General features: G+C 63.1%; 2 non-coding genes across 2 annotated transcripts; both read right to left on the reverse strand.

Moving 5' to 3' along the window:
• Positions 1-2,282: 2,282 nt before the first annotated feature.
• LOC131862153 (5S ribosomal RNA) lies at positions 2,283-2,401 on the reverse strand. The gene has a single exon (XR_009361179.1). It is a non-coding gene; the product is annotated as a 5S ribosomal RNA (ribosomal RNA).
• A 7,818-nt stretch (positions 2,402-10,219) lies between these two features.
• On the reverse strand, positions 10,220-10,338 carry LOC131862138 (5S ribosomal RNA). The gene has a single exon (XR_009361164.1). It is a non-coding gene; the product is annotated as a 5S ribosomal RNA (ribosomal RNA).
• Positions 10,339-11,659: the final 1,321 nt, after the last annotated feature.

The raw sequence follows: 11,659 nt of genomic DNA on the forward strand, positions 1-11,659 counted from the left end.
ACCTTGGCTGGGCTGCGCACCAGGGCGGGCTCAAGATGGCACCAGCATTCCCTTTTTCTCACTATCTTTCAAAACGGAAATTTTAAAATCTCGTTTTTTTTTTGCCTTTTATGGAAATTAGTGAAGGCATCGCATCAAAGGTGCGCACCTCGCTGCCCACCTTGGTGTGCTCCGAGGTGCCCACCACGGTGCGCAACGCCGGTGCGAACCCGGGAGCGCCCCGATGTGTGCTCCAAGGTGCGGCGTGCACGAAGTCGGACCCCGGTTTGCCCCGGGTGCGCACCTCGCGTGCACCTTGGTGCGCACACCTTGGCTGGGTTGCGCGGCCTGGTGGGCACCATGGTGCGCACCAAGGAGCGCTCCGAAGTGTGCTCCAAGGTGCGGCGTGCACGAAGTCGGAGCCCGGTTTGCCCCGGGTACGCACCTCGCGTGCACCTTCGCCGGGGTGGGCACCTCGGCTGGGTTGCGCGCCCTGGTGCGCACCAAGGAGCGCTCCGAAGTGTGCTCCAAGGTGCGGCGTGCACGAAGTCGGAGCCCGGTTTGCCCCGGGTGCGCACCTCGCGTGCACCTTCGGCGGGGTTGCGCGCCCTGGTGGGCACCATGGTGCGCACCAAGGAGCGCTCCGAAGTGTGCTCCAAGGTGCGGCGTGCACGAAGTCGGAGCCCGGTTTGCCCCGGGTGCGCACCTCGCGTGCACCTTCGGCGGGGTTGCGCGCCCTGGTGGGCACCATGGTGCGCACCAAGGAGCGCTCCGAAGTGTGCTCCAAGGTGCGGCGTGCACGAAGTCGGAGCCCGGTTTGCCCCGGGTGCGCACCTCGCGTGCACCTTCGCCGCGGTGGGCACCATGGCGTGCACGAAGTCGGAGCCCGGTTTGCCCCGGGTGCGCACCTCGCGTGCACCTTCGCCGGGGTGGGCACCTCGGCTGGGTTGCGCGCCCTGGTGCGCACCAAGGAGCGCTCCGAAGTGTGCTCCAAGGTGCGGCGTGCACGAAGTCGGAGCCCGGTTTGCCCCGGGTGCGCACCTCGCGTGCACCTTCGCCAGGGTGGGCACCTCGGTGCGCACACCTTCTCAATGTTTTCTTGCCTTTTCTGGAAATTGGTGAAGGCAGCGCATCAAAGGTGCGCACCTCGGTGTGCTCCGAGGTGCGAACCCGAGAGCGCTCCGAGGTGCCCACGAAGTCGAAAGTCGGGTTAATTGCATTGTTTTCCCCGGGTGCGCTCCGAGGTGCGCAACATCGGCGCGCACCAAGGAGGGCTCCGAAGTGTGCTCCAAGGTGCGCACGATGGCGTGCACCTCTGGTGCGCACGATTCGGAGCTCGGTTTGACCGGGGTGCGCACACCTTGGCTGGGTTGCGCACCTTTTGTGCGCTCCAAGGTGCGCACGAAGTCGGAGCTCGGTTTGCCCCGGGTGCGCACCTTCGCCAGGGTGCGCACCTTGATGCGCACGCCTTGGCTGGGCTGCGCACCTTGGTGGGCGCCATGGTGCGCACCTTTCGTGCGCTCCAAGGTGCGCACGAAGTCGGAGCTCGGTTTGCCCCGGGTGCGCACCTTGGTGGGCGCCATGGTGCACTCCGAGGTGCCCAAGATTGGTGCGCACCAAGGAGCGCTCCGAAGTGCGCTCCAAGGTGCGCGCGAAGTCGAAAGTTGGGTTAATTGTCCGGTTTGCCTCGGGTGCGCACCTTGCGTGCACCTTCGCCAGGGTGGGCGCCTTGGTGCGCACACCTTGGCTGGGCTGCGCACACCTTGGCACCCGCGTTTCCTTCATTTTAAATTTTTTTTTTTTACAATCTCTCAAGTGGGAAATTCTATAATCTCAACTTTTTTTGCCTTTTCAGGAAACTTTTGAATGGAGCGCATCATTGGTGCGCTCCGAAGTGTGCTCCAAAGCTCTCTCCAGCTGCGTGCACCTGCCCCGGCCGCGCACCCGGCCCCGCCCAGCTTCGCTCACCTGTCCCGGGCGTCTGGTGCGGAACCTTAGAGTAAGAAACATCACCGTGCACCTTGGCCAACGTGCGCGACTCGACCGAGCGCGCACTGGCCGAGGTGCACACCGATTTCACCTGGGTGCGCGCGCAGCACCTCGGGCGCACCGGGGTGCGCGCACAACGCCCGGGTTGCACCGTGGCCTGTGTGCTCGGGGCGCCTCGGGTGCGCGCTCGGTGTCGCCCCCGCGCGCGCGGTAGTGCGGGCAGGGCACCCCGGCCCGGCCCGGCCCCGACGAGAACGCAAACGGGCAAAAGGTTTATTCAAATAGCATTGCGATGCCCGGCGAAAAACTAAAAAAGGGTGCAACACCGGGACTTCCCGGGAGGTCACCCATCCCAGTACTACTCCGGCCCAAGCGCGCTTAACTGCGGAGTTCTGATGGGATCCGGTGCACTAACGCTGGTATGATCGCACCCGTTATGAGCTTGTCGCAGTGTGTACTTAGCAAACCGCGACCCACGTGCGAATCCACCCCGGCCACCCACCCCCGTCGAGGTGCACACCCTCCCTCGCGAAGTGCGCCCCGTTCGCCAAGTGTGAGCCCTGCCCGGGTGCGCGCACCTTGCTAGGGCGTCGGGTGTGCACCCGGCCCGGCCTACGTGCGTGCACCTGTAGGGGGCGTCGTGTGCGTGCAGTGTCCCGTCTGCAACGCGGTGCCCACACACCACCTCGGGCGCAACGACCTGCGCTCACATGTGGGCCGAGTGCACCTTGGTGCATGTTCGGGGCGCCTCGGGTGCACGCTCGATCTTGCCCCGGTGCACCAAGGCGCTCGGTTTGCCCCGGGTGCGCACTTGGTGCAAGGTGGGCACCCAAAATAGGGATCAAGCACCAAAACACAAGTTTCGGGATGCAAAATGGGACCCAAGGACCACAAATGCGTTCCAAGACCCATGATGGGTCCACGAGAACAAAAATGTGTTCCGAGACTTAATAAACAAATATTGGGTTTTAGGAGAAGAAACATGCTCTGATGCCCAAAACGAGAATCGACCCCGAAAAGGCCACAGGCCAAAAGTGGGATGCGAGACAAAAAAAAATGGGACCCGAGGACCAAAATTGGGTTCCCAGGTCGAAGACAGGGCAACCGGACAAGAAACGACCTCTAAGGCTCGAAATGAGTCCCGACGACTAAAACTTGACAAGAAGCACCCATCAGGCACCCAACTCGACACCCATGGGATGCCGACCCACCCGGGCTTCCACCTAGCACACCTTGGCACCCACCCACCCTCGCACCCAACCTCGCACCCAACTTAGCACCTTTGAACCCACATTGGCACTCACCCTGACCCTGGCACCTTGGAACCCACATTGGCACTCACCTTGACCCTGGCACCCACCTTTGCACTCACCTTGGGACCCACCCTGGCTCCCACCTCGGCACCCACCCAGACACCCACCTTGGTTCCTTGGCACCCACCTTGGATCCTTGGCACCCACCCCGACACCCACCTTGGCACGCAACTTGGCTACTTGCCACCCACCTTGGCTCCTTGACGCCCACCCCGACAACCACCCCGTGACCTACCCTGGCTAGGGTTGGTGCACACCCACCCTGGTGCCCACCTTGGCACCCACCCTATGACCCACCTTGGCACGCACCTTAGTACCCACCCCGTTACCCACCCTAGGACCCACCCCGTGACCCACCTTGGCCAGGGTGGGTGCCTTGGTGCGCACAACTTGCCTGGGCTGCACACCAGGGCGGGCTCAAGATGGCACCCGCGTTCCGTTTTTTTCACTATCTTTCAAAACGGAAATTTTAAAATCTCATTTTTTTCTTTTTTTTGCCTTTTCTGGAAATTAGTGAAGGCAGCGCATCAAAGGTGCGCAATGCTGGTGCGAACCCGGGAGCGCTCCGATGTGTGCTCCAAGGTGCGGCGTGCACGAAGTCCGAGCCCGGTTTGCCCCGGGTGCGCACCTCGCGTGCACCTTCGCCGGGGTGAGCACCTTGGCTGGGTTGCGCGCCCTGGTGCGTACCAAGGAGCGCTCTGAAGTGTGCTCCAAGGTGCGGCGTGCACGAAGTCGGAGCCCGGTTTGCCCCGGGTGTGCACCTCGGGTGCGCACCTCGCGTGCACCTTCGCTGCGGTGGGCACCTTGGCTGGGTTGCGCGCCTTGGTGGGCACCATGCAGTGCACGAAGTCGGAGCCCGGTTTGCCCCGGGCGCGCACCTCCGCCAGGGTGGGCACCTTGGTGCGCACAACTTGCCTGGGCTGCGCATCAGGAAGGGCTCAAGATGGCACCCGCGTTCCGTTTTTTTCACTATCTTTCAGAACGGAAATTTTAAAATATCGTTTTTTTTTGCCTTTTCTGGAAATTAGTGAAGGCAGCGCATCAAAGGTGCGCAACGCTGGTGCGAACCTGGGAGCGCTCCGATGTGTGCTCCAAGGTGCGGCGTGCACGAAGTCGGAGCCCGGTTTGCCTCGGGTGCGCCCTGGTGGGCACCATGGTGCGCACCAAGGAGCGCTCCGAAGTGTGCTCCAAGGTGCGGCCTGCACGAAGTCGGAGCCCGGTTTGCCCCGGGTGTGCACCTCGGGTGGGCACCTTGGTGCGCATGCCTTGCCTGGGCTGCGCACCAGGGCGGGCTCAAGATGGCACCCGCGTTCCTTTTTTTTCACTATCTTTCAAAACGGAAATTTTAAAATCTCATTTTTTTTTGCCTTTTTCTGGAAATTAGTGAAGGCAGCGCATCAAAGGTGCGCACCTCGCTGCCCACCACGGTGCGCAACGCCGGTGGGCACCCGGGAGTGCTTCGAAGTGTGCTCCAAGGTGCTGCGTGCACGTTGTCGGAGCCCGGTTTGCCCCGGGTGCGCACCTCGCGTGCACCTTCGTCGGGGTGGGCACCTTGGCTTGGTTTGCCCCGGCTGCGCTCCGAAGCGGGGTTATTGGAGCGCCGCCTCTTTTTTTGTCGGAGCGTTTGGTGGGGTTTCTCGCATTGGCTCTTCCGAGGCCCGGTTGCCACCCTGGCGCGCACGAAGTCGGAAGTAGGGTTAATTGCCCGGGTGCGCACCTTTGCCAGGGTGGCACCTTACCTGGGCTGCGCACCAGGGCGGGCTCAAGATGGCACGCGCGTTCCGTTTTTTTCACTATCTTTCAAAACGGAAATTTTAAAATCTCCTTTTTTTTTTGCCTTTTCTGGAAATTAGTGAAGGCAGCGCATCAAAGGTGCGCACCTCGCTGCCCACCTTGGTGTGCTCTGAGGTGCGCACCCGGGAGCGCTACGAAGTGTGCTCCAAGGTGCGGCGTGCACGTTGTCGGAGCCCGGTTTGCCCCGGGTGCGCACCTCGCCTGCACCTTGGCCGGGGTGGGCACCTTGGCTGGGTTTGCCCAGGGTGCGCTCCGAAGCGGGGTTACTGGAGCGCCCCCTCTTTTTTTGTCAGAGAGTTTGGTGGGGTTTCTCGCATTGGCTCTTCCCAGGCCCGGTTGTTGGGTGCGCTCCCACCCTGGCGCGCGCGAAGTTGGAAGTTGGGTTAATTGCCCGGGCGCGCACCTTCGCCAGGGTGGGCACCTTGGTGCGCAAACCTTGGCTGGGCTGCGCACCAGGGCGGGCTCAAGATGGCACCAGCATTCCCTTTTTCTCACTATCTTTCAAAACGGAAATTTTAAAATCTCGTTTTTTTTTTGCCTTTTATGGAAATTAGTGAAGGCATCGCATCAAAGGTGCGCACCTCGCTGCCCACCTTGGTGTGCTCCGAGGTGCCCACCACGGTGCGCAACGCCGGTGCGAACCCGGGAGCGCCCCGATGTGTGCTCCAAGGTGCGGCGTGCACGAAGTCGGACCCCGGTTTGCCCCGGGTGCGCACCTCGCGTGCACCTTGGTGCGCACACCTTGGCTGGGTTGCGCGGCCTGGTGGGCACCATGGTGCGCACCAAGGAGCGCTCCGAAGTGTGCTCCAAGGTGCGGCGTGCACGAAGTCGGAGCCCGGTTTGCCCCGGGTGCGCACCTTCGCCGCGGTGGGCACCATGGCGTGCACGAAGTCGGAGCCCGGTTTGCCCCGGGTGCGCACCTCGCGTGCACCTTCGCCGGGGTGGGCACCTCGGCTGGGTTGCGCGCCCTGGTGCGCACCAAGGAGCGCTCTGAAGTGTGCTCCAAGGTGCGGCGTGCACGAAGTCGGAGCCCGGTTTGCCCCGGGTGTGCACCTCGGGTGCGCACCTCGCGTGCACCTTCGCTGCGGTGGGCACCTTGGCTGGGTTGCGCGCCTTGGTGGGCACCATGCAGTGCACGAAGTCGGAGCCCGGATTGCCCCGGGCGCGCACCTCCGCCAGGGTGGGCACCTTGGTGCGCACAACTTGCCTGGGCTGCGCACCAGGAAGGGCTCAAGATGGCACCCGCGTTCCGTTTTTTTCACTATCTTTCAGAACGGAAATTTTAAAATCTCGTTTTTTTTTGCCTTTTCTGGAAATTAGTGAAGGCAGCGCATCAAAGGTGCGCAACGCTGGTGCGAACCTGGGAGCGCTCCGATGTGTGCTCCAAGGTGCGGCGTGCACGAAGTCGGACCCCGGTTTGCCCCGGGTGCGCACCTCGCGTGCACCTTGGTGCGCACACCTTGGCTGGGTTGCGCGCCCTGGTGGGCACCATGGTGCGCACCAAGGAGCGCTCCGAAGTGTGCTCCAAGGTGCGGCGTGCACGAAGTCGGAGCCCGGTTTGCCCCGGGTGCGCACCTCGCGTGCACCTTCGCCGCGGTGGGCACCATGGCGTGCACGAAGTCGGAGCCCGGTTTGCCCCGGGTGCGCACCTCGCGTGCACCTTCGCCGGGGTGGGCACCTTGGTGTGCAGACCTTGGCTGGGTTGCGCGCCCTGGTGGGCACCATGGTGCGCACCAAGGAGCGCTCCGAAGTGTGCTCCAAGGTGCGGCCTGCACGAAGTCGGAGCCCGGTTTGCCCCGGGTGTGCACCTCGGGTGGGCACCTTGGTGCGCATGCCTTGCCTGGGCTGCGCACCAGGGCGGGCTCAAGATGGCACCCGCGTTCCTTTTTTTTCACTATCTTTCAAAACGGAAATTTTAAAATCTCATTTTTTTTTGCCTTTTTCTGGAAATTAGTGAAGGCAGCGCATCAAAGGTGCGCACCTCGCTGCCCACCACGGTGCGCAACGCCGGTGGGCACCCGGGAGTGCTTCGAAGTGTGCTCCAAGGTGCTGCGTGCACGTTGTCGGAGCCCGGTTTGCCCCGGGTGCGCACCTCGCGTGCACCTTCGTCGGGGTGGGCACCTTGGCTGGGTTTGCCCCGGCTGCGCTCCGAAGCGGGGTTATTGGAGCGCCGCCTCTTTTTTTGTCGGAGCGTTTGGTGGGGTTTCTCGCATTGGCTCTTCCGAGGCCCGGTTGCCACCCTGGCGCGCACGAAGTCGGAAGTAGGGTTAATTGCCCGGGTGCGCACCTTTGCCAGGGTGGGCACCTTACCTGGGCTGCGCACCAGGGCGGGCTCAAGATGGCACGCGCGTTCCGTTTTTTTCACTATCTTTCAAAACGGAAATTTTAAAATCTCCTTTTTTTTTTGCCTTTTCTGGAAATTAGTGAAGGCAGCGCATCAAAGGTGCGCACCTCGCTGCCCACCTTGGTGTGCTCTGAGGTGCGCACCCGGGAGCGCTATGAAGTGTGCTCCAAGGTGCGGCGTGCACGTTGTCGGAGCCCGGTTTGCCCCGGGTGCGCACCTCGCCTGCACCTTGGCCGGGGTGGGCACCTTGGCTGGGTTTGCCCAGGGTGCGCTCCGAAGCGGGGTTACTGGAGCGCCCCCTCTTTTTTTGTCAGAGCGTTTGGTGGGGTTTCTCGCATTGGCTCTTCCCAGGCCCGGTTGTTGGGTGCGCTCCCACCCTGGCGCGCGCGAAGTTGGAAGTTGGATTAATTGCCCGGGCGCGCACCTTCGCCAGGGTGGGCACCTTGGTGCGCACACCTTGGCTGGGCTGCGCACCAGGGCGGGCTCAAGATGGCACCAGCATTCCCTTTTTCTCACTATCTTTCAAAACGGAAATTTTAAAATCTCGTTTTTTTTTTGCCTTTTATGGAAATTAGTGAAGGCATCGCATCAAAGGTGCGCACCTCGCTGCCCACCTTGGTGTGCTCCGAGGTGCCCACCACGGTGCGCAACGCCGGTGCGAACCCGGGAGCGCCCCGATGTGTGCTCCAAGGTGCGGCGTGCACGAAGTCGGACCCCGGTTTGCCCCGGGTGCGCACCTCGCGTGCACCTTGGTGCGCACACCTTGGCTGGGTTGCGCGGCCTGGTGGGCACCATGGTGCGCACCAAGGAGCGCTCCGAAGTGTGCTCCAAGGTGCGGCGTGCACGAAGTCGGAGCCCGGTTTGCCCCGGGTACGCACCTCGCGTGCACCTTCGCCGGGGTGGGCACCTCGGCTGGGTTGCGCGCCCTGGTGCGCACCAAGGAGCGCTCCGAAGTGTGCTCCAAGGTGCGGCGTGCACGAAGTCGGAGCCCGGTTTGCCCCGGGTGCGCACCTTCGCCGCGGTGCGCACCATGGCGTGCACGAAGTCGGAGCCCGGTTTGCCCCGGGTGCGCACCTCGCGTGCACCTTCGGCGGGGTTGCGCGCCCTGGTGGGCACCATGGTGCGCACCAAGGAGCGCTCCGAAGTGTGCTCCAAGGTGCGGCGTGCACGAAGTCGGAGCCCGGTTTGCCCCGGGTGCGCACCTCGCGTGCACCTTCGGCGGGGTTGCGCGCCCTGGTGGGCACCATGGTGCGCACCAAGGAGCGCTCCGAAGTGTGCTCCAAGGTGCGGCGTGCACGAAGTCGGAGCCCGGTTTGCCCCGGGTGCGCACCTCGCGTGCACCTTCGCCGCGGTGGGCACCATGGCGTGCACGAAGTCGGAGCCCGGTTTGCCCCGGGTGCGCACCTCGCGTGCACCTTCGCCGGGGTGGGCACCTCGGCTGGGTTGCGCGCCCTGGTGCGCACCAAGGAGCGCTCCGAAGTGTGCTCCAAGGTGCGGCGTGCACGAAGTCGGAGCCCGGTTTGCCCCGGGTGCGCACCTCGCGTGCACCTTCGCCAGGGTGGGCACCTCGGTGCGCACACCTTCTCAATGTTTTCTTGCCTTTTCTGGAAATTGGTGAAGGCAGCGCATCAAAGGTGCGCACCTCGGTGTGCTCCGAGGTGCGAACCCGAGAGCGCTCCGAGGTGCCCACGAAGTCGAAAGTCGGGTTAATTGCATTGTTTTCCCCGGGTGCGCTCCGAGGTGCGCAACATCGGCGCGCACCAAGGAGGGCTCCGAAGTGTGCTCCAAGGTGCGCACGATGGCGTGCACCTCTGGTGCGCACGATTCGGAGCTCGGTTTGACCGGGGTGCGCACACCTTGGCTGGGTTGCGCACCTTTTGTGCGCTCCAAGGTGCGCACGAAGTCGGAGCTCGGTTTGCCCCGGGTGCGCACCTTCGCCAGGGTGCGCACCTTGATGCGCACGCCTTGGCTGGGCTGCGCACCTTGGTGGGCGCCATGGTGCGCACCTTTCGTGCGCTCCAAGGTGCGCACGAAGTCGGAGCTCGGTTTGCCCCGGGTGCGCACCTTGGTGGGCGCCATGGTGCACTCCGAGGTGCCCAAGATTGGTGCGCACCAAGGAGCGCTCCGAAGTGCGCTCCAAGGTGCGCGCGAAGTCGAAAGTTGGGTTAATTGTCCGGTTTGCCTCGGGTGCGCACCTTGCGTGCACCTTCGCCAGGGTGGGCGCCTTGGTGCGCACACCTTGGCTGGGCTGCGCACACCTTGGCACCCGCGTTTCCTTCATTTTAAATTTTTTTTTTTTACAATCTCTCAAGTGGGAAATTCTATAATCTCAACTTTTTTTGCCTTTTCAGGAAACTTTTGAATGGAGCGCATCATTGGTGCGCTCCGAAGTGTGCTCCAAAGCTCTCTCCAGCTGCGTGCACCTGCCCCGGCCGCGCACCCGGCCCCGCCCAGCTTCGCTCACCTGTCCCGGGCGTCTGGTGCGGAACCTTAGAGTAAGAAACATCACCGTGCACCTTGGCCAACGTGCGCGACTCGACCGAGCGCGCACTGGCCGAGGTGCACACCGATTTCACCTGGGTGCGCGCGCAGCACCTCGGGCGCACCGGGGTGCGCGCACAACGCCCGGGTTGCACCGTGGCCTGTGTGCTCGGGGTGCCTCGGGTGCGCGCTCGGTGTCGCCCCCCGCGCGCGCGGTAGTGCGGGCAGCGCACCCCGGCCCGGCCCGGCCCCGACGAGAACGCAAACGGGCAAAAGGTTTATTCAAATAGCATTGCGACGCCCGGCGAAAAACTAAAAAAGGGTGCAACACCGGGACTTCCCGGGAGGTCACCCATCCCAGTACTACTCCGGCCCAAGCGCGCTTAACTGCGGAGTTCTGATGGGATCCGGTGCACTAATGCTGGTATGATCGCACCCGTTATGAGCTTGTCGCAGTGTGTACTTAGCAAACCGCGACCCACGTGCGAATCCACCCCGGCCACCCACCCCCGTCGAGGTGCACACCCTCCCTCGCGAAGTGCGCCCCGTTCGCCAAGTGTGAGCCCTGCCCGGGTGCGCGCACCTTGCTAGGGCGTCGGGTGTGCACCCGGCCCGGCCTACGTGCGTGCACCTGGAGGGGGCGTCGTGTGCGTGCAGTGTCCCGTCTGCAACGCGGTGCCCACACACCACCTCGGGCGCAACGACCTGCGCTCACATGTGGGCCGAGTGCACCTTGGTGCATGTTCGGGGCGCCTCGGGTGCACGCTCGATCTTGCCCCGGTGCACCAAGGCGCTCGGTTTGCCCCGGGTGCGCACTTGGTGCAAGGTGGGCACCCAAAATAGGGATCAAGCACCAAAACACAAGTTTCGGGATGCAAAATGGGACCCAAGGACCACAAATGCGTTCCAAGACCCATGATGGGTCCACGAGAACAAAAATGTGTTCCGAGACTTAATAAACAAATATTGGGTTTTAGGAGAAGAAACATGCTCTGATGCCCAAAACGAGAATCGACCCCGAAAAGGCCACAGGCCAAAAGTGGGATGCGAGACAAAAAAAAATGGGACCCGAGGACCAAAATTGGGTTCCCAGGTCGAAGACAGGGCAACCGGACAAGAAACGACCTCTAAGGCTCGAAATGAGTCCCGACGACTAAAACTTGACAAGAAGCACCCATCAGGCACCCAACTCGACACCCATGGGATGCCGACCCACCCGGGCTTCCACCTAGCACACCTTGGCACCCACCCACCCTCGCACCCAACCTCGCACCCAACTTAGCACCTTTGAACCCACATTGGCACTCACCCTGACCCTGGCACCTTGGAACCCACATTGGCACTCACCTTGACCCTGGCACCCACCTTTGCACTCACCTTGGGACCCACCCTGGCTCCCACCTCGGCACCCACCCAGACACCCACCTTGGTTCCTTGGCACCCACCTTGGATCCTTGGCACCCACCCCGACACCCACCTTGGCACGCAACTTGGCTACTTGCCACCCACCTTGGCTCCTTGACGCCCACCCCGACAACCACCCCGTGACCTACCCTGGCTAGGGTTGGTGCACACCCACCCTGGTGCCCACCTTGGCACCCACCCTATGACCCACCTTGGCACGCACCTTAGTACCCACCCCGTTACCCACCCTAGGACCCACCCCGTGACCCACCTTGGCCAGGGTGGGTGCACCCACCCTGGTGCCCACCTTGGCACCCACCCATCCTAGCACCCAGCCTGTGACCGGGCTTGGAAC

Source organism: Cryptomeria japonica, unplaced genomic scaffold, assembly GCF_030272615.1.
Source record: "Cryptomeria japonica unplaced genomic scaffold, Sugi_1.0 HiC_scaffold_35, whole genome shotgun sequence".
In the NCBI taxonomy this organism is placed as follows: Eukaryota; Viridiplantae; Streptophyta; class Pinopsida; order Cupressales; family Cupressaceae; genus Cryptomeria; species Cryptomeria japonica.